Source organism: Anser cygnoides, chromosome 8 (assembly GCF_040182565.1).
Source record: "Anser cygnoides isolate HZ-2024a breed goose chromosome 8, Taihu_goose_T2T_genome, whole genome shotgun sequence".
Taxonomy (NCBI): Eukaryota; Metazoa; Chordata; class Aves; order Anseriformes; family Anatidae; genus Anser; species Anser cygnoides.
In genome coordinates, this window is record NC_089880.1 from 2,280,450 (window position 1) to 2,303,679 (window position 23,230).

General features: G+C 36.5%; 1 protein-coding gene across 2 annotated transcripts in view; it reads right to left on the reverse strand.

The window, feature by feature from the left end:
- BCAR3 (BCAR3 adaptor protein, NSP family member) overlaps positions 1 to 23,230 on the reverse strand; it is a 109,805-nt gene that overhangs the window by 80,433 nt on the left and 6,142 nt on the right. The window contains exon 1 of one of the 2 annotated variants that reach the window (XM_013186593.3): positions 16,868 to 18,640. The exons of the other annotated variant lie outside the window; for it this stretch is intronic. The gene's annotated coding sequence lies outside the window, so the exon portion shown is untranslated. Of the gene's footprint in view, positions 1 to 16,867; positions 18,641 to 23,230 lie in introns of those variants that run through there. 2 annotated transcript variants of the gene reach the window in all.

The following is a 23,230-nucleotide window of genomic DNA, read 5'->3' on the forward strand; positions in this document are numbered from 1 at the left end:
TGACAAAATAGTGTAACGACCACATGATTTGTCATTAAGAATTATAAATAGCCCTCCCAGTTTACAGTTGGAGGTAGATCTGGATGAAATACCAAAATTGAGAAGAATTATGTTCTAATATTCCTCATCAATCAGCAGAAATACAGCAAACTGTGATGATAATCCTTAGTCCCAAAGCATAACATTGGCACTTCCAATGTTATGCTTTGGTATATGCTTTTGTTATATGAAATACCAAGCAAAACCAATTGGAAATATGCTCTTAAACGCAGTTGAGTGAAAAGGTAGATAAGCTGGAAGCAGTCATCATACTTGCAATGCCACCACTCAGAGATTCTAACATTTTAATACAGGAGAGCTACCTTGTCTTTTGTGGCCCTGGTCATATTTCTATTTCTCCTCCCCCTTAACAAGTTGCTGAGTTTAAACTGTGCCACTGACAGCATGCTTTAAGATAACAGTGTATCTTTGAAAAATCTCAGAAACTGTTCTATAAACAGAATACTAAATGCAGAGTGGCAAAGTCAGAAGTTAACTGTCAATGACCCAAAGCATGTTCATCTTTATGTCCCTGATAATATATTAATGACAAAAGTAACCTTTTCCAGGATTCGTATATGCAGGAATGGTGAGCTGCCGTAGTTTGCAAAGGACTTGTGCTAGCCCACTACCTTAAATGAAAACCAGAAATTTTCTAGTTAAGAATTGAGCGCGGTTCTTGTAATCTGATAAGGCTATTGTTTGGTAATGACTGGTTAAAAACAGTATATTGTAATACAATCTCCATCTTTTCTGCTAAAAAAAAAAAAAAGGAAAAAAAGGAAAAAAAAAAAGAGGGAAAGGCCTCTGTAAGACAGGGCAAGAGACAAAATCAGCAGAAATACCAGGGAAGCAATCCATCAGCAGAAGCAAATCAGACACTGATCAAACAAGTACTGGCACTGTGCACCAGACAATCCAGAGAAAGCACTGTTTGGACCAAGGAAGGAGTGGGAAACTATGACTTAAAACCGGTTTCCCCTATGTTAATCCTCTTGTATTCAGAGGAACTGAGCTTGGTACATTGTATATAAATGGGATGACATCAAAGATAAGCTATCCCTAGGATTTTTTTTTTCTTCAGATAGGAACAACATGCAAAACCTTCAAGGTTTGGTTAGCTCTGCATGAAAAGGAATAACAGACTAATGGGTGACAACTATTCATCAGATAATAATTACTACACGCAGATTCCATCTGCAGACTTGCAAAAGCTGTTTTACAAGGGAAGAGCTATGTACATAACGAAGTGTCATAGATGGGTATGTGTTCCATATACAATCCACATGCTGAGAGCAAGGGGCAGAAATGGAAAAAGAAAGTGTAAGAACATCACGTAAAAAAAAAAAAGATTAAAATGATGGCTTAACAAAATAAAACAAAGAAAATAAAAGTGATCACAGCAGTATCTCTGATAAATCTGTTATTATATGTAGAAAACACCTAAGAAGAGCAAAGATGTGGAAAAATATGTGGATAATACAATTATTTTACTTAGGATAATGACATTCAACTCAGGTTAAGAAAATCTTTGGCTCGTCAAAGTGAACTACATACTTAATTCTCAGTTCTCTTGGAAACCAATTACATCCATACAGTTTGGACTTAAATTATTAATGCCTTCTGCACATTATGAACCAGGAGTGATTAACTGGACAGAAGAAAGAGACCCAAAAGGACAAATTATGTATGTGAACCTTCAATGCAAATGTTATCCACTTGTGCTAGCAAGGTGTTAGCTACAGTTAACTTTATAAAAAAAACTTTTCCATAAACAGTATCACACAGCTGAATTGTCATGATCATTCTATTTATATTTTTTCCAGTGTATTATTTATAAGCATAGTAATGTTTTTTTACTGAAACATAGAGGGAAGTATTAAGAACTTTTATGTTAGATACTGAATTTAAAATAGATTCAAAGACTGCTAATGACATTCCTTGTGCAATGATTCACATCAGCTATTTAAAATAAATGCATTCGTATGTACAGAGAATACAAATGCTTACAGTGGTTTTATGTAATTTTGGGTAAACCAGTAGAGAAGAAACAGCAACAGTCATCCTACATATTATCTGCTTAAGTTAATAAATTAGACCACTCCAAAGATACTATTCAGATTTGCTCAGTGCATACAATGCTGCTGGCATTATACAGTAATCACTCACATAAACTGCGTTAAACTATTGTTAGGTTGTAAATGCACTTTCAAAAAATTTAATAATACATTTGCGTTTCCAATTTTGCTTTCTTCTGTGCTGAAAAAGCAAATAAAATTTTGCTTTGACATATAAATCAAAAAACTTGAATAAGAAATAAAAACTCAGGTATTTGGCTAACTTCAATGCATTTTTTAAATTTGTGTTTAAATTTATTTTTCCCTTTTTCCTTCTGCACAGACCTCACCAAAATTAATAATATAACAAAATCTCATAAACTAACATACAAACTAATATTTACGTATACTTTCCACTTCAAATCTGGAGATTTGTTGTCCACATCAAATGTGGAAATATCACGCCTACACTGACTGTGCACTTAGTATATTATAAGAGAACTTTACAATAGTTCAAGTATTTAGTTTCTGCACTTTCCTGAGATGTGAATAAAAACTGTAAAAGAATGAAGAAATGTATTCGTTTTCCAGTGGAATGTCTGAACACTGCTTCTCTGTTCTTTGTCAAATTCATTTGCATACTACAATTAGTCTTCAGTTGCTTTCATCTACGGTTAGACAGATGGCTGGTGGCATCACCGCTGAAGCCAGTTTAAGTAATTACCATCTATTACTAGCCTCTAGCCCTAGGTGCTTGTTTTGGCCTCGCGCTGATTTCTTTGCTGGGCCAGCACTAGCATTTACATAACCATGCAGTGAAGGGGATCAGAGACTTAATCAGGCAGAGAAAATGACTCAAAGGCTGTTACTTCAAGTCAGATCAGCCTCTTATTACTTCCTTCACTGTACAGCCATAGAAAAGCTTGTGCTGACACAAAGCAAGTAATGATGGCGAAGTGGTCAAACAACAAAAGTGTGAATCTGAGACCTTAAACCTGAGATAATACTTCTCTCAAACTCTGCTGCAGGTTACAGACCGCTTTGCCATATAGATCAGTCTGCATGTAAATATACACTCTTTTAGTCAGCCTTGTATTGTGGAATAAAGCAAGTGAGGAACAGATTTACTTATTTCTGCCGACTGTGTTGTGGAAACAATAACTACAGCATATGGATGGGGTAGGCAGCTTGGGAGCGGCAACATTTTAGTTAACATAATTGTCTGATTCAGTGCAAAAGTCAAGGCCCTTAAACAAGAGAAATAGTAAACCTGCATGGAAAACTTCAGTTCTAGTTTGTAATATGCAGGAGGTTTATTTCTTTTGCTCTAGAGCAACCCAAAAGTTGTGTAAATATTCTAAGACATGCGTGTTAAGCAGTCTCCTCTTAATGAGAAGTCAGGCTTGATTCAGATCTCTGTCTCTCTCCCCCATGGGAGTCTATGCAGAAGCTGTATTGCTGAAAAACTGTCCAAACACGCATTTTGCTAGAATCACATTCCACTCCATTTAATGAAAAGAGATGAGTAACTTTATAGATATTTAATATTGTAACTATAATTTTTCATTCAAATGATTTAAATAACAAACACATGCCTGATACAATTACAGTGTAAGGATATAATGCCAACTCCTCCTAGTGGAGCCACATCCAATACGGCAAAATTCAGAAAAACACAGATGTCCTAGGTATTAATACCAGGCTTTTGCTGGTACTGACTAGCTCTGCATTTTTTTCCTACCCTCTTTACTGATTTAAACTAGGCTCATGCAACTTTTCAGTACAATGGGCTTTTAAGGAAGATGAAAATGAAAATCACTTCATTTTCAAGTTTGCTGTTTGAATGGTTTTAACACTGGTAAGCATGAGCTATTTATATACATAAATAAGTATCAGGCTTTAAATCAGTTTATAATCTTTCACTGTGGAACTATGTCTCACCACTACCTCCCAAAATTTTGGGCCAGACTGACGTGATGTGAAGTAACTAATATGGGTTGTTAGTAACGAAGCCCTGTTGATTCACTTATGCTGAGTGTGCAGCCCTCTGGGGCTCCTTTTAGTTTCCTCTCTAACTCATACTTGGTATCAACTGCTCCAGGAGTGATTTCCATGTGAATGAATCCCCAGTGTTCACCTGCATAGACTACTCTGTTCCACCAACGCCACCTTGAAGGGCTCAAGCCATCACAGACACCCATGCTGTTTGGCCTGAACTAAAAGGAGCGTTTTTTGTAGTAATAGCTCAGAGTAGACAGAGATAGGAATATGCAGTATCACACAATGTACTCAGTAAACTTATCAATACTTCCATTCTTTTATTATAATCCTGTATTTGCTTCATGTTTTCTTGTTCAAGCTATCAGAATGAAAATATTTTTGGTAAAATTTTGACAAATTGTTGCGAAGGACTTAAGGACAGGAATTCTCTGAAAAGAAACCATTAGTGTAAATATTATTGGCAGACTAGGCACTGAAGTGGCACTTATTAACCTGAATTTTGCTAAATGTCTGACTGAACTAAAATCTATTACAGACTATACAGAAACAAACATAAAACATTAATCAATTTGCATATGTTGTTCTGGCCACTGTTAACGTAAAACATCTACAGAAAACCAATCGGGATTAAATATAGACAGACCCAGCGGCCACACAGCAAATTAAGATTATCACTCATAGATAATTAGTCTGAGTAGAAGTTAAAGACAAACAGTTTATTATGTCAGAGTAATTCAGTTATATGAAATATATCGATTTGGTTTTGCTCCTGTGATACAGTTCCGTTTCCCAGAGATTTCACAAACAATACCACAAACACTGAATTACTTTATCCTTATGTCAGATTTCAAACCAGCTATTTTCTGTTGGAAGGCACAGACTAGTCATCCTTCATTTACAAAACAGAAGTGCAACTTTCTCCACTTCATAACATCAATACATTTTGGTTAAGCAGAAGTTCTAAAACAGATGCAGCAGTACTTCACACAACTCACGTTCAATGGGGAATATAGTGCCACAGTTGTTTTGGGTTGCAAAAGTGTAAATGAGCTGAAAAGACAATCTACGCAAAGGAAATTTTTAAAATCTATTTAAAGCAGAGACCGAGACAACCACAATCTCTGAAAAACCTTAAGCAATGAATTACCAAAAGCTGTGGTGATACCCTGAGGTAATAAGTACCTCTGTATACTTACGTTCTTACATAATTTTAATAAGCCCAAGCTTGTTCTTTGAAGAGGCTGATATAATTTTGGTCTGATTCCACACAGATGTTCTTGCATTTAAATTGGCACAAACCTACTCCACTAGTGCAAATTAATTCAAAGAACTTTGAAAGTGTCACTTGGCTCTTGCTGACTTTAACACTATCTGACCTAGCATAGCCGCAACTCCCAGCTCTATGTCTAGAGTAGCTTTTATCCATCCTCCTGTAACTGGCATGAAGTTAGCCTGAATACTGTACTGTGTGTGCTTGTTGATTGACAGGAATGGTAGATGGTCATGACTGACGCAGATCGGATTTGCCTTGGCAGGTGATCAGACAGCAATCACGTGAATAAGTAATGATTAACTTAACACCTCAACAGAAAAGACTATTACAAATTTCTAATTAATTCAGTACGTGCATCATAGCAGACAGCTTGAAGACTAGGGCTCACTGTAATAGTATTTGTGATGCAGACTCTAGTTAAATAAATAAATACAATTAAGATTGTCGAGCACTTCAACAGAAAGCATTGATCCCTACAGCCTAGTAAGTTTTTCCTCTTTCTGTATGCCTGTGTGGTCTTTGCAGGTAGATGAGAAATCATTCTACCTGCACCTGAAGCCAACCAGAAGCAGCATGGCTGTTGGTAGTGCAATGCTGAACTTGAGCCAGTATATACACTGTTGAAAAGACTGCACAGCTGTTCCTCAGCTTGAACAGAGAGAACCTATCATGCATCTAACAGTAACAGACTGTAAATGCATGTGTCACGTAATCAGAAATCTGGTTAAAGCTGGCATGCTAAGTTACCCATGGGGAGAGGGGGCTCAAGAGAAAATGAAATTCCAACTGTGAATCCAAGCTACTGTTTCACTGTAGACAAGTCCAATTTCAAATGTTCTAGTCCAGCTCCTTTCAATTCTGCCACATCAACCCACAAGTTACTAACCTCCACTGTGCCAAGTCTACTGTTTGAGGGATAAAGGCTAAACTGGAAATAGTCCTCTTTTAGAAAACAAAGAAAACAACAGCTTCCCATAGCGTATTTGTTTGTTTTCAAATGTGCAGATCCAGGACCACTCGAATAGTTAAAGAACCTATCTCAAGTCCTTTAACTACTAGTTACTACTGCAGTAGGTTTCTGAAATGCTTTGCCATAGAATAGATCTGAACTCACCTCTTGTGCCCATCAGTACAGGAAAAAAATAGTAGGACTGCAGTGTTTTTTAATAAGACAGCTTATACACAATATTTGACTTGAAACACACACAACTCCTGAATTAGGCCCCACAATTTTGTTGTTGCTCTTGCTGTTTAATAACAGTACATACATTCTTTTTGTTTGCCTTCTGGTGCTTGAACTTTTATGGTAAATTTAGGTCTTTCAAGTTGCTCTACAGATTACGTAACTTTAGAAATTTTCATATGACCAAATAATTCTAGGAATTGAGTGCTATCTTATCTATCAAATTAGACTTGTGATAAAAATCAAACTGCCAGCACTACGATTAATGAAATAGAGCACAGGTGTGCATCTGCTACATTGTGGCCAATGGACAACTACATACTCTCTTCACAAATTGTGGTTCCTTATGCTCCTATGTTGCAGGCTATTGCTGTATAACACAAGAAAGCTGGATTATGTTGGCACTCCTCACGTGCTCCTGGGCTAAATCAATAATTTTAGTTTAAGATGCTGATAAACATGGTTTGAGCAAACACAGGTGATTTTGCATTAAAGTTGATTAGAAGAAAAATCTCAATTTATCTGAGCTTGGTTCCGTCCTCTTCTCCAATAGCCTAATTGTCTTTGGCCTCCCTACTCTGCAATGTGCCACCACTCTCATGTACATTTATTCTTACTGCTTGACTGCCCCAAACTTCTGAACTGTGTAGTTAGCAACAGGAATCATCTCTTCCTTCCTTCCTTCCATCTTCCTCTCCACTACTCTGGAACCGCAAGCCATCTAGGCACTCATTTTTGTTGACTTTCATTTCACAATTTCAAGCACAACCCCTAATGTAAACTACTTCTATTTAAATAATGGATTAAGCGGAAAAGACACTAGCCAAAAACATTTCATAGTGGTTACGCACATAGGTTATAACCGTTCCAGTTATATACTGAATCTCACAAAACCAACAAACAGAATACTGGTGACAAAACACACTTAATGATAAGATCGAAAAGAACAGGAAATATAGATTGCTGCTAAGCCATGGTGCTTTCATTTTAATGTAAGAGGCTTATTTTGTAACTTTTTATAGTAAATTACTCTGAAATAAAAATATTTCTTCCTTACTAAATACAGCAGACAAATGATATTTTATTGGAAAAATTCATTATTTCTAAAACAGGTGAACAGCAAACAATTTCTACTACTTAAGATGTCTGCTTACCTAGCAAAGGTAACAAAATTACAGCTCTTCAGGAGGTTTAGAGCAGCTAATAACACATTAGTTGCTACATCCAGATATACTTAATCAAGCAGCATAAAAAGCAGTAACAGAAATAACTAACTTTGTCTGAAAGGAAAAATAATTTAGTTGAAAATTCAATGCCTCAGAAAGTAAAATCACTGTCCAATTTTATTCCTTTTTAAAATCAATTTATAATTACATGGGAAAAGAAAGAGTCCATTTCCTGAAGGTGATCAAAAAGCAGGCTTATTAAAATGAATTTTTGTATTTGGTGAGAATGATCTATAGAGCATTAGGCATGAGTTGCAACAAACGTAGTCTAACTAAATTCTATTTATGAATGCCTTTGCATATATGGCATTTAGAGCCATAGCTCACAAGAACAGGTAATTTGCATTGCGACAGCTACCAATAACAATAATTTCTGAGTAACATTAAAACTTGGGCTAAAAATTGCAACAGTTTAGAAGCTACTTTACAGGGTGCTCAGCTATAAAGGGTAGTATTGCTAGTAATCTCATCAACCATCTTAATAAGTCAATTATTTTGTAAGAGTCAAAGCTTTTACTTAATAAATTCTAGCATCTGATTGTGCACACAAAAAGCAACAACTTCCATTACATCTTTGGATCCAAATAGCTAGCTAGCTGAAATGTTACGATATTTGGTTTCTGTTTGGAGAAAACACTGATGGTGAGTCACGAATTTCCTTGAATCAACAGAATTTACTTGCAAAGATGCTACCAGTCATATCTTTGTGAACGCAGGGCAAGTCCCAAACAAAGAACCATTTCCTTTCCCTTTGAAGATACGGTAAAGGCAGTGCCAGGAATCCTATCACCAGATAAAAAGTACTACAGATAGATAACACAAAATGCTGAGCCAGTCTGAACTTGCTATGCCAATTCAAATTTGTTCAAAGTCTTTTTGATTAATTTTGTGGTAGCAAACTTTGTGCTTTATTAACTCTGTCTACATAACAGTTTTATTGGTCTTTCTGCAGATTGCCCAAAGGATTTTTTTTCCCATCCTTTCCTGTTTTTCTCCTACACCTTGAGCAGCAATACTGCATCCAAATCACGAACAACCTTTAGCTGAATAATTCAGGTTAGATTATCTTGATTTCTCAGGAACCACTGTTAAGCTTTCCTTACCTGCTGACTTCTGTACTGCAGCATTCCCAATACCAAGCTTCCGTCATCATCGTTACATGCACTGAGCCTCTTCATCAGAAGGCCTTCCAGCCTTGCCTCACCGTATTATGCAGGACATGCTGCAATAATACAGCATCCATGTCCAGGCAGGATAACCCCTACTGCTGTAGTACAGGACACCAGCAAGTGGAACCTTATTTCTTAAGTACAACTTAAAGGAACTCATGTGTGATTCAAAGCAAAGGTTATTGCTCTAGCCAGGCTCTGCATTTACACCAATATCAAAACACCTGTTGAGTGGCACAAGTGTAATCTCTGAGTTAAAAACTTAATGCATTTCAGGTGTAGCACTGGGCTTCCAGCAGCTGCACTACTTTGCTCTTGATTGTAAAACATCTGTAATCTTGCAATAACTGGATAAACTCCTCATCACAAATTGTATGCTGTAACAAGTAAAAAATGAAGGGAGTTCTTCAGTGCTTTTAAGAGTGTCAAACTCATGAAACTTTTCCTCTGGCATTTGTCTGAAGCTTTACATATTCTCTTTAGAAGAGGAAGAGGAGACAGAAACAACTCGTACATTGAACAATAGTAACAGCAGATCTGCTTTTATACGTTTGCTTTCATTTATATTTCACCAATTTCACAGAAGTTCTAAGTGTTAACAATACAATAGTAAATCTGCATGCAAAAGTAAAACATGCTTCTATGTCATCAGTTTCATTTTGTGGAAAACAACTAAAACAGAAACTAGCTTATCACCTGTCCTGGAAGACTAAAGGGGCCGAAGCTATCATTGGGGGTGGGGGGAAAGGGCTGTTCCCTCTTGGAACAAGAGGCTAAGCAAGTTTCAACACTGACAGAATTGCACTGTGAAACCTGAGGTTTATTAATACAAATATCTGTGTTCATCTTAAAAGTCACACTGACATTAACTGATATGCACAGAAATCTGATGAAAGTACACCAGTCCATAACACACTAGCCACTGTACTAAGTATGTGAACAAATGTCAAAAGCAGCTGTTAGATGAGTACATTAAAGTATCCCAAGTACAGTAAACTACAGTATACAGAAATAATTCCACAAGATGCTTAAAGTTATAAGGAAATTTTCTGCTCTCAGTTCTAATGGTATGATTGGGCATGGGTGTACAGAGCTTGTACACAGAAAGACAGTGGGATACCAGGCAAGAACACTGCACTTGAGGACTTCTGCCTCTTATCCATATGATAAATCACCCTGAGAGCTCTTCTTTCCTTCCCTCAACTGTTAAAGATGATTGATAGTTCCCAAACTTCAGGACAGAGTAATGAGAGAAGTTTCTTAAACTGTGTTTGCTAATCTTGATCCTTTCTAATTTTATTGCAGTCTTTCTGAAGTCCTTCTCTGCGTATAACTACTCTATTTTTCCCCCTCCTCAAACTAACTTGCCCTTTTAATTTTCATTTTCCATGTTACAGTTTCATGGACTCCTCCACTTCTAATGAAGTCTTTCTAGAAATATTTTCAAAAAGTAGGAAAAAACACCATAGTAATAAGAAAGGCATAGAGAAATGTGGAATGCAGCAAAGAGGAAGAGACAGAAAAGCTAAAAAAAAATGGAAGGAAAAGACATGAAGAACATTTTAAGTTGAAGTTAGTAAAGAGAGCGAATAGAAAACAGGAATCTAGCACAGACCAAAGCAAAGATCTGTAAGCCTGTAGTCAAGCATGATTAGAGGAAAAAAAAAAAGTAAATTTAATAGAATTTTCTTTTTTTCTTTTTCAACCACCATTACATGAGCAGTAGTGCAGCTCTGCTAGAAGAAAAGTCTATAAACAAATTATTTGCTCTAGAAGTAGATCAACAATTGGCTAGATAATTGTTTTCCATTTTTAAATACAAAAAATCTCTCCATTGTTAAAAACAAAACAAAACCAAGAAAAAAGAAGAACAAGCCAATAACATACCTGAATTAGATCAGTTGGTATGCTGTCTGTTGACTGAAACCCTGTGAAGTAATGCCTTCGTTGATGCACTTTTTTGATATATTTAATTTCATTAGGTCTTAAGGGACAGTTAACAGCAGAGGTGTGGGCTTTGGTGGTTTTGTTTTTTTTTTGTTTTTTACAGGCATTAATATTCTGAACAGTTGTTACGTAAGGTAAGAAAAAGACAGGAAAGTAAACTATTGAAATACAATTTTCTGAATTCAGACAAGCAAGTGAATCATAAAATTCAAACTAACATATCAGTCTGCCTCAACCCACTGTGTGTCAGTGAGATTCAGGATTAAAAGTCTCCCCATTTTTAACCTTTTAACTGCTTAATGAATCATCAACATTTATGCCACTTTTTCCACGTTATAGTATATCCACTGTGCCAGAAAGTTTCCAATGAATGGATTTTCACCTCTTACTGTTTTCCAGAATGACAAGCCATGCCATTTTATATTTGCTTTAGGTAAATGGTTTAAGATCCTTTCCCAAATGCAACAAAGCAGCAGTAAGTTCTGAACAGTCTGAAGCCAAAACTGGATTTAAAGTTTTGTTATTAGTTTAAAGCTAACAGTGGGAATAAAATAAGACTGGATTTCTAAAGAAGAAGTCACAAAGATATCAGTCCTCAAAGACATGTGTGTATAACACCTCTAAAAGAAAGGCATCAAACAGAAATGGCAGGGGAAAATAGGGATTCTGGAGTATGGATTGATATTTCTAAAAATCATTTTCGTATTTAGTATTCAAACGTTCCCAATTCATTCCAGGGAAAAGAGGTACTGTTACCAACATAGAAGGCCTCTGCAAGAATGGAATAGCATTTAGCATTTTAGAGAACTGTGTTACAGTCCAGTGTTACAGTCCATTAATGACAACAGCCCTCTGTACAGGTTAATGTCAGGCTTTCCACACATTCTTCTGTGCCAGCTTCATTGATGCTCCTTGACTCTCCTCCAACAGAGACAATTACCTCAGCTATCAGTCAGTGATATAAAGTGCACAGATGCACCAGCAAGCTCATACATTCAGCAGAATTCAAGGGGAACTTGAGCATAAAAATATTTATTCTAAATAATAATAGGTTTGAAAGTTACTAATCATAATTTACTCTAACAACATCAGTTAAAAATACAAACTATACTGATTATTGCCTTGCCATTTCTTGGATACTTAATTCAAGAAATGCCATTTGCAAAAGAGTTTATTCTGTTCTCCCAAAACCTATGTCTGCACAGAGCATTCTGTAAAAACAGGGTTATATTATTTTCTTAGCAAGCTATCCAGACCTAAAAGGAGGTTTATAAATACAAGGCAGTTCTATGACATAATCCAGTTAGAGATAATTGCACAAAAGATCATTCTTTGCTGCAAAATAAGTCTCATGAATTCCCACTAAAGACTGTTGAAATGGAGATTGTTCCTTACTCCGTTAACAAAATGTTCATCAGATCAGATCTGTATTTCTAGATCTTCAAAATGAACTTCACATGCAAATCAAAGTACTTACACTGTAAATATACACTTAAAACCAGAACCTACATGCAATTTCAATGGTCTTAATGAAATTACCCCCGCTTGGGTCTAATTATGAATTGAAATTGTTTTTAAATGAACATTTTTTAATAATTATGTATAAACTCTTATCAATATCTTATATGTAGTTAACAACAACAAAAAAATCTATTCCTACACAATTGGAAATCAAGATGCTTTATATGTGATAACAGTATTTATCTTCTTAAATGGCACCTGCCTTCATAAAAAGCAAGTCAAGAGAGAGGGAGAGAGAGGGAGAAAGAGGGAGAGTAGAGGGAGAGAAAAGAATTACTTTTCAGTCTGCTATAGCTTTTATATCGGTGTTACAATAATATATCAGATAGCCCCAGTTTCAACTGTTTGAGACAAGGAAAATACAAAAAGAGACCAAGCAAACTAAAAAGGAAGACAGTGTATTGAGAAAGCAAAATGCATTCATTAAAAATATACATCTTTCTTCTCATTCTAAAATATAAAATGCTGCTGCTGATGGAGAGCTTGAAAAGCATAGGTTTACAATATTCTGTAAATGTTAGCTGTTGTTCAAAACCATCCAACTTTTACTGACTCTCCAAAACTACTACCACTAGGTTGTATAGTTGCAAAAAATATTCATGCAACAGGGAGCTCCTATAGCAAGCCTAATAATGAGGGGATTAGAATAGAAAGTGAGAGCACTGGACTTTCTTTTCTGCCAACACAGTTCAAACCCCAAGCAAGAGGAGGATAAATGAGCCAGAGGGGCTTCATTCATTCTTCATCAAACAACACACCACAAAAGATCCATACATTATGCCAGGAAAATACTCAGCAAGAATGAGCAGCCTTGGAAACAGAAATTCTAGACTCAAAGTCTGGTTGAAGGTCACTGCTCTAACACTGACAAGTTCACTTGATTTGCATTTGATATATTGATACATAAAGGATTTTCTGAGTTGTTTACAATCTTTTATTTCCTGCAAATGATCTGAAGATAGAGGCCGATATTAATCTTTTTGATTTCATAGCTAGATGGAAGAGGACTAAAAGAAATGCTTCACATTATTGAAAGAGCTACTGAAGACATCAAACTTTTTTCTAATTTCTGTTAACTGAACTCTGTTAAATTAAAAAAATAACGTGTTTGTATAAAGGAAAACAGTCAGATTCAAAGTTTCCAGTGTCCTCACCAATACTTCCCTATATATTAATAAACCTACATCCAATCTGCTAGTTCAGATCATGTTTAATAGGTGTTACCTAACAGGATGATGATGAACTCATGTTTATTGATTTGCTAAAAAAAAGAAAAAAAACACTTTATTTCAAGACAAATCTATGCTACATTGATTTTTTTTTAATTCCATAATGCTCGAATCAAATGAGATTAGACATAGTTAAGAAAGCAGCACTAATCTGATGATACTACTCTAGCAAATAAAGTGACAGGCCTATTATTAAAAATATACAGAAAAGGCTCCAACAACGACTAGATTATTTTCCTTCTTTTCAGAAACCTGTTTATATGACATTGAGAGCTCTTAGCATGGCATCTAATTATCATTCCAAACATACAATCCACTGCGAAGGATTCTACAATCCTTACATAAGTTGGAGCTGTAATTTACTGCAGGAACTAATGCCGCACTTAGATATCTATCTTCAACACAAGTCAGGTAAGTGTCTAAACACTGGGACTATTTGATTGCAATCAGCTGCTAGGGCAGGAAAAAAAAGTGCATTAAATTAATGGTTGCATTTAAGAATTTTAGACTTAGCAGTTTATTATTTGAATTCAGTTTATTTCTGAGAGCAGCCAAAGAGGAAGACACAAAGAAGCATTTGCTTCTTTGCAAGCACTTGATCAAATGTGCTCACACACAGGAGACCTTCTCTAAGTATTCTTTAGCCAGAGACTTGTATCTTCCCCTGGCTGATTCATGAATTAAAACCAGCTTTAGAAATACACTGCAGTTCTTCAGCAGTAGGGACTATAAAGTCCGATATTTTTTACCAGATAATAAAATAAAATTAATAAGAAAAAAATATATGCCACTCAGAGTATCTTAAATGCTTTGCCATTCTAGGAACAAAGACAAAATTTCTCATTCCTTGAAGTCAGATTTCAAAGTCCCTAAAATGCTAGTGTCTCTGTCAATAGTACTTGCATTTTAGTTCCCCTTGTGTTGAAGCATGCTAGATGCAAGACTTGAAAAAGCGTGAACAGAGGAACGTGAATGGATCCTAAAGGCTTTGGCATGCACAAGGACTTCACTTAAATAAGGAAATTATAAAATTAATTGCACTATGAGGTCTTGCTAAGAACAACAAAGGCATTTCACAGTTCTTATTACCAACTCCTTCCTTTCCTGGTAAGCATGGCACGTAGAAATAGGAAGGAAATCCCCATGAACTAAAGACAGGATAAGCAAGGCGAGGACATGACATGAACTACTGCTGTAGCTACGCAAAGTTTGTGTGCATACTTAAACATTTTCTTTGGTGGTGCCAGACACTGGTGAGAAGAATGCATTGCTATCATCAAAAGGAAAACTGGAGCCAGGAGCATTCAGGTATTACACAATAATGGCGGTGAACACAAAAAAACAAGAAAAGGCTGAGGATCAAAACAGCAATGTTGAGAAAAGGCAAATTATGTATATAACGCTACTTTACTAGGAATTCATGGATACTGCATTGCACTTCATCACCCTCTGGTGTTGACTGGTGCTGAGAGTTAAAATTCAGAGAAAAAAAATCCACTCAGTAACATTACTAAATGTGAAGCCACTCCTGATGTACATAAAGAACTGGATTCTATTCTAAAGCACCAACTGGTGCTCCAAATCCAAGAAATACAAAAACACTAGAACCCCACCATGTAATTTATTCAAACAAAGGTTTCTTGCTATTATACCATCACTGTATTTTTGATAGTTTGGTGAAAGAGCTACTTCTTAGTATCTGTCTCTTTGCTTAAAATGAGTTGTTTACCATTAAAAGGCTTTTGCTTTCAGTTACGTATTTGGTAAAAAAAAAAAGTAGATCATTTTTGACGTAACATTAAAATGAAAAACTATTTAGCATGGCTCCCTTCATCATCCCTTACACAGAAATTCATGCTTGTGCCATGACTGCAACATTTTTCCAAGAGCAGAAACAAGTACAGTCATGTGAAACGAGCTCTAAGCAATACCGCTGTCAAAGTGGGAAAAACAGACAATGCACTAACATATTCTATTCCCGTATTTTTCCTCAAGCTTCTCCCTTATTTTTTCCCAATCCAGCTGTAAAGACGTGTTAAAATAAGATTAATTTTATCTTCCAAGTAATTTAGATAAATTGACAAAAATGTAAAACAAATTCAAACATCTAAAAAACAAAACAATGCCCTAAACATTATACAAGAAAGATTCCCTGCATTACTTAACTTGCAAGTTGTTAACACAATTATTTTTTACAATAAATGCAGATCATATACAATCTCCCTACAAACCTTTCTCTCTCAATATATTACATTATTGCAAAGAGGATTTTAATCTTATTCTTCATGGATTTTAGAAAACCTTTTATTATTACATAACAACATTTATTTTCATTCAGAGTTTTAAAAAGCATTGCTCACATAGTGAGGAGTAACTCCTACGACTTAGACCTAAGATTAAGATCTTTCTAAATTTTAATTCTACAAGAAGTTGAATAGGAAACATCTGCTAGCACTTCTAATTGTCTGTTATTAACCTGTGAGCAGTATTCATAACAATAAAATGGTAATGATTAATAAAATATAAATAACAGTTTATACCATATAAGGAGGTTATCATGGTCTATTACGTAGGCTTAAAATGTAAAAGCTTTCTGGTAAAAGACACAACTTGAGAAGCCCTGTGCCCAATCAGCAGTCAGACCTCCCTAGGAGACAGCAGCTGATGAATCATAATGATGATAATTGAGCTGTAAGTTTGTTTTTATGTTATTGGCGGTTTTGTATGTGTTTGTTTCCTAAATGAGGAAGAAGCTGTATACTGTACTTCGTGAACTTCTTGACTTTCTTTTTTTGTTACTTTTCTACTAGATGAAAAGTGTGACAACTACTTGCCAATGATTCATTAAGAAACAAAGAAGTTCCTATTTTTCAGCTGTCACTTTTACAGGCTATTTCAAAAAATACATTTTTGCAAAAATAAATTTGCTTATACACTGGGAGAAAAGATTCAAAAACTAAAAAAAAAATATGATACATTTACATCAAAGTAAAACAATGCACAAGCTCAAAACACATTCAAGCAGTACCAGAGATCAAAAGATTATTAGGGAGAGGTACACTTATCTACTCCAGGTATCACATTATAGTTTATCATATTTTATTATTACTATTTGATTACGGTAGCCACTTACAAGGTTCAGTTAGGATCATTCCCCACTTACCTATGCTGCATGTCTACCTTGAAATCCCTGATGCTCTCAAAAATTAGATGTATACTTACATTATTTTGCAATCCAGGTTATTTTTCCTTCAGCCACAGGTACTTATCCTAACCAGAAGGCCCTTGTACTGAGGATCTGCAGAACAGGATGAGGCAAGTGCTGCACTGCGCTGTGCGCACAGCTTTGCTGTCAGCCCTGTGCTGTGCACGTCCAGTGGCTGCAGGCTAAACTTGCCAGCTCCCTGCAACACAGGAGCCTCTAGGCGGCTCCCACTCAGTGCTGGCACCTGCACCACCTGCGTGTCCTTGGCTTTATTTAAAAGTGCAACAACCAGTTCTCATGTGAACCTCCTTTCTGTTTGACAATAGAAATGAGAACTACAACTGTTTGAGAAAATCCCGTCAGAGTTCAAAAGACCAAAACATCAGGTGAACTTTCCATGGGCAGGATACGCCCACCGTAGTGCACCCTGATTTGAGACCTGAAACCTGTTTGATACCACACAACTCAGGGTTCCCAGTATTGGGAAGGACATGAAATTACATATACAATCCTTTTTTTTCCTTTCCTTTTTTTTTTTTTTTTTTTCCAAATCTACCGTATTAGCATGGTATTTTAAGCAGTACTTTACAGAGTCTGAGTGCATTCATTTCTCGGACAATAACGAACCAGTACCACCTGATGCCAAACAACAGGTCACTAGATTGCTTTGAGGTAAAACCTCAAGAAAGAGAGGTATGATGTCAGGAATGTTAAAATCCATGAGTTGAAGAGCAATGACTATCATTTATATAAGTAAATTAAAGTTGAGCCATGTGCATCTTGCAGGTGTAATTTCCCATGCCCAACATGTGTCACATGAGCTCTGCCAGCACAGAAATTGCAGATGTGGATTTCTGACTTGAAGTGACTGTGCAGAGGCTGTGGGGGGCTGATTTCACCATGATCTTCTGCGGATTAGCAGGACAGTCACCCCAGCTCCATTCTGTACTGCAGGAGCGGAGACCCAGAAAAAAAACTGTCAAACCAAAGCCAACCCCCTACCAAATTTTTACTAGCACCATCAACATTATTCTCTTTCTCCATAGCCCCCATCTTCATGTTTCTCCTTTGTCCTTTCTTTTGTCCACCAGGTTCTGCCACTCTATTCTTCTATCTTCCAGGAATTCCAAATTAATTAATTAATTAAATTAATTCCAAATTCCTCCTGCCACAGTAGTCCTATTTTATTTTAACTTAGCGTGACTATAATTTCCCCAGCCTGCCTAGAGATATCACTTCTCACACTTTCACCAAATGCTGTTCAACTGTTTTCTCATTTTGACTAGTAACCTATACCATAACACCATCTCTAGTAGGTAACTGTTGCTGAAAAATAAGATGCAAAACTGTCAGTCAAAAAAACTAAGGCCTCCATACAATAACAATTGCATGGCATTTAATACTAAATACAAAAAGCGCCCATTTCCCTGCCAAACTAGCTTTGTCACCACAAGACCTACAAAAGCAAATGACAATTTTGTAGCAATTACATTAATAATTAAACAAAGTCCACATAAATATGAATCTGAAAGAAGCACCACTGAGCCTCTATCCAGGTGTAACTGCCCCCCTGCAATTTTGGGTAGGGGCTGTGCTGGTATTTCAGGCTTTTTTGGTCTGGTTCTCTGGATTCCACACCTCAGTGGTTGCAAACTGAAATATCTACAATAGTACTTACAACCATGTATTGCAATAATTATATTTGCATTATTTCCATGGAGGGAAAAAGATTGCAAAAAAGAATAGATCTCGTTAGTAGTGATTGCTACAATTTCCAGATATCAAAGACCCTGGAAGCTGCTTGTTTTGATTTGCTGCTGTAATGACTGGTACATACTACTAATTCAAACAAATCAAGATGACCATATGTAAGTATATATCACTTCTACAAAATAAGGAGATTTGAGTTAATGAGAGACTAAACTGGAATTTCAGTTCTTAAAGTGGATTTTTTTTTCAGGTTGTTAAGTCAATGCTTACTGCCTGCCAGTATTTTGGAAATAAAATTGAAGTCCCCAAAAGAACAAAAGGACATTATTTTACTGCAACACTAGAACCGATGAAAATTCAGTACTGATTTAGAGTGGCAGAGCTAACTCCGCACATTCGTCACAAAGCAGCCTTTGTGTCTGCACTATCTGCACAGAATAGCCTTTGATGTGCAGCTTTTTGTGTCTTCATACTGTAACTTCTGCAGAGTAATAAGTTGTATTAACTTCAGTGACTGGCTTTATGAGATAAAAATTGGAATGAAGAATATGGAACAACAATTAAGCAATGCTTAGCTACAGACAACTTGTTAGTTCAACATTCTTCTGCTATAGCTGTTAAAGCAGAGAAAAAAATTCTGATAGAAGTGCAGAACACAAGGTTGGTGGTCTGCTTATAAACTTGCTGCAAAATTGCAACATGGCATTCACTTATACAATATCTAAATAACTTCCAGAATAAATTTACTGTGTTTACAGATAGAAAACTTTTTTAAACTGTCAGTGTTGAAGCACTGATCAAGTTGTAATATTTTTGACCAGTATACAATGCTACTTCCTATGTATAACATCATTCCAATGGAGGTTCTTGAGAAGATATTTTAACTTAATTGGTGTATGGGGATCTTTGCTGTTTCCACTTTCCTTAGATACATCTATTATCTACAATACATGGCTAAATAAATTGTCTTGGAACTATAATAAAAGTTAGCCAGATTTCAAGTGGGCCAGTACAAGATTATAAGTGTGGCTCAACTGATGATCATCATCTATTGTAAACAACAATAGATTGGGCAATTCTACAGTTCTAGAAATATTAGTCAAGTTATGTTATATAATCACCTTCATTATACAATTCCAAGATGGAATGTAAGCAAAAGAAGGACAGAGCAGAACTCCAGACTGGTAAGGCAGAGCTGTGTCTAGCTCCTGGCCCTGCTAGTGACTGGCAGATGTCTTTAAGCGAGTCACTCAGCCATTTCTCAAGTCAGTCTACCTACAACTGGAATTTTGCTATCTATCTGGTTTTACAAAACCACTTGATAATAAATAGAATATTAGAAGGCTAGAAATTACCACAATACTCACAATGGAAATATACATTTCAGGTAACTGCTGTACTATTTCTAATGTGCATAAACCCAATAACATTACAGTTTTCCAACTGCATACAAACTTCTAGTTCCCTCTGTATGCTTCCCATCCTGCAAGCATTTATATCCAGGCACTTAAGATGGGCCCCCAGGTGTGCTGCTTTCACAGAGGATGAGTGAGATCCTCCCCCATCATAAGGACACCTCTTCACTGAGCCCAAGCCATCACTTCTCTTTAGATTATGGGAACCCTTCCCATGGGATGTATTCCCTCCTATCCCAGCCTCCTCTGGAAAGACTGAAGAGACACCCGGGCCCCTATGAACTTCACCCTCAGAAGTGAAGAGCCCTAAAACAGCAGTGATTTCCTGCTTGCCATATCTTTTCATCCAAAATACCTGCAGTATCTGCAGGTAACTCTTACAGAACTCATGCTTTGTTAACTTCCCTGCTGTTATTCTTGTTGGAGGGTGAGCCTGAGCATGTGCATGCACCACGAGCTGCTGAGCATCTTCTCTGCACCACTCTGCCTGCACAGGACCGGATGCTCAGTCGTTACTGCCAGCATGCTTCCCTCACAGCTTGCCAAGTGGGAGTGAAAGAGTGAGCAAGACAAAGAAAGTCAGTGCAGAGTCGGAAGGCTGCAGGCACTGACTGGAGTGCTAGGCAATTCCACAGATGTACCATGGAGCCAAAGCTTCTGCGGAAGACTGAGTTGGTTATGATCCTCACTATACCTGCAAGTAAATGTGGATGGCTTGCCAAGCCATGCCGTAAGTAAAAGACAAACACACAGTTAGAATTTGAGAGTTGCTGGCACCCCAGCCTGTGCCATTCCTTTACCTCATATTGCACGCAGTGACTTCAGTTACAAAAGTCAAATTCATAAATTGTGATACAGATCCATTAAGTTAAAATTCAAAGAGACACGGATATTTATGAATAAACCTTGAAAACACAATTCACATCTTCTGGTTCTAAAAGTCCAGAGGGATAATTTTCTGAAAAATTCCAGTACAGTCAAATCAACATACATTTGAAATGGATCTAGTAAAAACTTGTTGAAGGAGAAAGGGAGGGAGGGAGGGAGGAAAGTATATATATAGTTCTGGGCTAGATTCCCAGACTGTGTAATATTTGTAATTAAAAGACTGACAAAAGAACATGATTTTAAATAACATTGTTGCTGCAATTACATCAGAGTCAGTATTCACATATTATGCTGAGTCAGTTGCTCATAATCACGAAGCAAAATTTCATTAAGAATAAAACTTTTCATCCTTTCAGAAGATACCTGGCAATTCCTTGCCAGAAGTGGCACTGACTACACGCAACCTTAGGGACACACTTTCTGCTCAGTGATGACCTAACTGTTGGCAGGACACCATGAGCCAACTATCGTTTTTAGCTGTCAAGAAAAATAGTCTGCACAGTGTGAAATCTAAAAAGCACAACGAGACCCACAATTTATTCCAAGATCAAGTTCTTATCAAGGAGACGTGAGTCTGCAGCATTTTCTCTTCCTGCCTCTATTCAGTCAGTAGAGATTAAAAGCACTTCTCTCCAGAAAGAACAGTAATGACAACACTTAAAGCCAGGGTTTATTAACCAGGGACATCTCCAAAGAAAAGGTTGGCAAAAATCACCTGTTTTCTATGTAAAAGTGAACACTGTGCCAGCTCAGCTGGTAAGAAACAAACAAAACAAAACAAAAAAACTAAAAGGCATTACAGGCCAATTTTTCCTCTTACTAACATCAACATAGCCTTGAAATAACTTCACTGACTTGGTTTAGTTAGGTCAGATTCAGAACAGTGCAAATGAAAGCAGAAGTTAAGCCAGTGTTTTACTTAGAAAACATTCCTGTTACCTGCACTCAACCAGATGTCTGCACTGTACCACTGCTCAAACACTGCGCTTGTTTCATATGTACACGTTATTCACAGAGCACGTGAGTGAGGAGAGAAAACAAATACTGCATTTAAATGGTGTGGGGGAAGGTAAAGATTGTTTTAGATGGTTTCAAAATTATTATCTTTTAACTGTGTATTTAAATTCTTGTTCTTAATCAGCATCCTTGCTGAGCAAAATTTATATATTAAATATCTCAAAGTCCTATATATAAAGAAGTTCACACTAGAGAAGTATGTCCTACCCCTCTTGATTTTTTCTGAAGTCTTGAGACCAAATCTGTATACTTTCTGTAGGTTTTCTCCTATTTGTTTTGCACGTAAACTCTGGCAAAGAGAGAATAATCTTTATCAGTGTCTCAAGTTTATTAGGACAATACAACTGCTTCATTCTTACAAAATGAAGAACCAGTAACTGAGCTGAGGAAACAACCAAATAAACAGGGAACAGGACAACTCCATCATCCAGTAGCATTTAGCAAAGCTGTACAAAGGAGAAGGGAAGCTTGGTGAAAAGCAGCCCAACTGCCTGGATAAATTCTAATATATAACTTTAGCCACTTAGGTTTGATATATGGAAACTGACAAACAAAATCAGGTATGTAATAAGGCATTTCCAGAGGAGATTTCATCTCAGAATTTTAAAGTTACCTTGCAGATGGCTAACTGCACAACAACATGCAGGAATAAAAAAACATCTAGCACCTATATTTTACAGAAGGGAAAATGGAACAGACTGTAACATGGCATGGTAGTTGCAAGGCTGGAACAAGAATCCAGAAGTTCAAGATTAAATCACTAGACTGCAGATACGTTTTTTTTTTTTTTGCATAGGAGGAGCTGAATTACAGTGACATCTGTGAAAAGCTTTAAAGGAACAACTCAATTGTGTAAATATTTGTTGGCTTGATGTTAATGATAATAATTAAAAAAAAAAAGCCCAGATATTACATCAGGTTTTCAAAATGTAAGGCGAGAACAAAAATTTTGCACCTTCAACTTTGTTTTTTTATAATTATTAACTTTAGCTTGTAGTCTTCAGGACTGTTTCACAACTTAAAGTAAATCTGAGGATCAAGTTGAGGCAAAAATGGCTGTTGCTCATCTCTTTCTTTGCTCTGAAAACAACAAATAGCAAAAGAGAGACTAGATAAAATTTCACGATACCAGAGAAATAAGCTTAAGCTGAAGAGCAAATGCTTACATAAAAGATATGCTGAAATCTAGGATTTTGCTACTAAAAACAAAAACAAACAAACAAACAAAAAACCACAAACAGCAAGAAATGGAACTAAGCCATACGAAAATAGACAGCTGCAGCACAAACAAAGGCCAAAGATCAAGGGTGGTTGGTACAGTTAAGAACACTAATTTGAAACACATCAGAG